Genomic DNA, 3,648 nt, shown 5'->3' with positions numbered 1-3,648 from the left:
GACAACCGTTGACTTGGTTACGACCCCCTCCCCACACCGAAAATAACGTAGCCTTTAGGTAAAACCCGATTTTATGTCTATACTGATTTTTTGTGTGTGTTTATAGCGAGTCAAGTTGCTAATATGCCTATAATGTCTACGGGACTGTGTGGTAAACTATAAACTTCGGTAATAAATCAAGAATTAAAATTAAAAAAGTGATTTTAATTCTATTGCTGAAATGTGACTAATAGAATTTTATGCCACAATTCATCCGGGTATTATTGAACTTTTTAACTGAGAAAGGTAAAGCTTTAATCAAAAAGGAAATACAGTGAAACCCTTCAATAGCCCTTCCGAGAATCGACGCCGCGTCACACGTAGGTGTAACAGGAGCTACGCGGGGTGCGCGGAGTATGCGGTTATCACTCAGGCGAGCACTCAGGCGTGAAGTAAAAAAAGCGGAGCGGGCTAGAATGAGTTATTTCGGACCCAACGTCAGCCCCAAAATCAGCGCTATAGAAGACTTTCACTGCAGTTGAACTTTTAATTAAAAAATTAATTTTAAATTATACGAAAAAGGGAATTTTCTACCACTTAGCTGATTTTTTTACTAAATTATTGAACTTTCAATACAAAATGAAGAATTTTCTATACAATACCGTTGAATTATCAAATAAAAAATCTGCCCGCCGCACGGGCACGTTGTCATCGCGCGCCGCGCGCGCGGCTCGGGAGTTTCCGTGAGTCTGAGGCGCGCGATTGTTGGTTCTCGCACTTCGCTCTCGATTTTGTATTTACCTCGCGCTACTCGCTCGGACTTTGTATTTTTCTCACATTCGTGCATTCGCATATTCACGCTCGGTCTTCATATTTCTCCTATATTCGTGCACGGAACTTTCAAAATTAAAGATCAATGAATCGGCAACTATCATTTTGCGATTGAGAAATCTCTTTTGTTGAAGCTCTTTCGGCTTTGACGAACACATTCTCATCACGTATCTCGTGCTTCGCACTCGGTTTTGCCCATAATGTCGAATTTTCTACATTATGCTCAACATTTTTATATGAAATATAATACATTTTTTATGTACCTCTGCCTGGGATTGGATATTTAGATATTGCCATATTAAGTACAAATTGTATTAATCATGATTACTTTAATATTTATTTCTTATTTTGCATTAAATTTTATTCTTAGCTGCACTGAAACATTTATCATTTTAATAAATTTATATCATTACAATTCATAATATGCACGAAAATTGAAACAGTCTTATTATTATTGCCTTGTTTTTATAATTTTTTTATTAATAATCTTGTTTTTTACGATTAAAATAAAAACTACGGTTCCAATCAAAAAAATAGTCATAAAAAATTGGTAAATTTTGTTTGGTTGAACAAATTTTCTCCCACTTATTCTCGTAGTTTGTATGGTTGTACTCAAATATAGTTTTTTTACATTTTTATCATTTATGATTGAGAAAGTATTAGAATTGTCCGAAGTTTGACACCATACTTTTTCAATGGATCTGCACATATCGAGACCCTCTGAATCCGAAAATCAAGTTTTTGCGATAGCGTCTGTCTGTACGCCCAGCCGTCCGTCTGTAAACACGATAACTCTCGAAAAAATGAACAAATCAAATCCACCTTTGGCACACCTTTCTTAATATGCTAAAAGAAAGGACGAGTTCGTTAACCAGCCATTTTGGATAAAAGATTAAAAAGTTAGAACATTTTCAACATTTTTGGGACCATTTTTGTATATTATAAATTTATCCCAATGACTTTTTTCGATAAAAAGAGAATTCTCAGAGTTATAGCATTTTAAAAAAATTTTAATCAATCGAAATTCAAAATTGTAAGCCGAACAGCGCACGATATGAAAAAAAGTCAATAGAAGAAACACATTGTTTTTTAAAACCCCTACAAGATGTCATGACAAATTTTTGGAATTTCTTGGAAAATCGAAAATTCAAATTTTGATTGCACAATAAATAATGAAAAATCAAAAATTCTATTTTATGGTCAAACTATGTAGGATAAGAAAAAAGGTGAAGAATCGCTTCTTGATAGGACGCGTACTTTTTGTTTTATTCATGAAAAATAACATTGAAAATAAAAAAAATAAAATGAAAACGTCGAAAATGACGAGTTACGAAAAAAAAAGATTGAACAAAAGCATATAAATACTGCCATCTAAAAGAGATCTTTTTGATAAAGTTTTATTCAAGAATTCCGAACGCAAAGAATAAATATCCGAGCGTGAAGCGCAAGGTAACCCATTATCGATGTTGTTTTTCAAAAATAAAATAAAAACTACTTATCCTACAAAAGAATCATTCTTGAAAAATTTGCTATTCTTTTTTAGGTGCACAATTTTTGTAAATCTATCTCTTTTAGTATCTTGCTTTGTTTAGCACAAAATGGAGTTATTGCTCTTTTATTGTTTTTTTTTGCGATAAAACTTTGAATTTTCGATTTTTTGTTAGCAAAATTTAAAAAGTTGTTCAAACAATCTTGTAGGGCTTTGAAAAAGTAACGTTTCTCTTCTCCTGATTTTTTCCCCTATCACACCTTTTTTGGCTGAAAATGTTCATTTTCGTTTGGTTTTTTGGATTTTAATAATGCTATAGCGTTGGTAATTTTTATTTTATCCAAAAAAGTAATAGGGATAAATTATTCGTACTTTGATCTACTATAAATAGCTGTCGAAAAAATTTTCAAATATTAAAAAAAAGTGGTCTCAAAAATTTTCAAAATGCTCTAACTTTTTAAAATTTCATCATTTTCATATCCTTATGTAGTGTGCCAAAGTGGAATCCAATCGAATAATTCCTTCAAATGTTATCGTGTTTAAAGACTACAACGACAACAACGACGACGACAAACAGGCACCGACGAAAAAACTATTTTTTCTGGCTCAGGGGGTCTCAAAACGTCGACATTTGATGGAATCCGCGAAAGTCATTTTTCACATAAAGACAATACCAATGTAAAAATATGAAATTTTCATTTAAAAAAGTTAAATTAATAGGAAAAAATACGAATTTTAAACAAAATACAAGCAATCTTAACCCAAAAGTTGAATTTTCCACTAAACTAAATTCAGTTGAAAAAAAAACATTTTAACCAAATAGTTCAATTTGAACAAAGAGTTGAATTTTTACTTAAAGAAGAACCATTTTCACCAACAATGGAATAGGTAAATTTTCAATTACTAAAGTAATTTCTCAGCAAAAAAAAAGGAATTTTCTACAAAACAGTTTGATTTCCAACCAAATATGATTTTTTTACGAAAATTTTGAATCGTCAACCACACAATCATTTCTTAGCTCACGATTTTCGACGAAAGTGGTCTTTATACAGTCGACGTTTTTAGCGCATCAATTATGTTCCTTAAATTTATGAAATTTTAAACTTTTTCAAACAAATTACAGGAGCAAAAAAAAAAAACTTTCACAACGTTTACTGGTCGCAAGTATCTGCAAGGTATATTATAAGGAAATGTTAATGCATATACTTCCTGATAGGTGATGCGCCCTGGCACGTTAAAAAAGGTCCTTAACCCTTAAACGGCCAAAACGCCACTACCGGTACACTGCTTTTCAACGGCCAATAACTAAGACTATTCGACACTAGAAGAAATTGAGACACATATATTTT

The 3,648-nt window shown here is 32.1% G+C and overlaps 1 protein-coding gene across 1 annotated transcript in view; it reads right to left on the bottom strand.

Moving 5' to 3' along the window:
• Positions 1-3,648, bottom strand: part of LOC117168728 (protein enabled) — a 48,549-nt gene that overhangs the window by 17,842 nt on the left and 27,059 nt on the right. The window lies entirely within an intron of this gene.

Source organism: Belonocnema kinseyi, chromosome 3, assembly GCF_010883055.1.
Source record: "Belonocnema kinseyi isolate 2016_QV_RU_SX_M_011 chromosome 3, B_treatae_v1, whole genome shotgun sequence".
In the NCBI taxonomy this organism is placed as follows: domain Eukaryota; kingdom Metazoa; phylum Arthropoda; class Insecta; order Hymenoptera; family Cynipidae; genus Belonocnema; species Belonocnema kinseyi.
The sequence above is the reverse complement of the archived record's forward strand: the minus strand, read 5'-3'. Positions and strand labels throughout refer to the sequence as shown.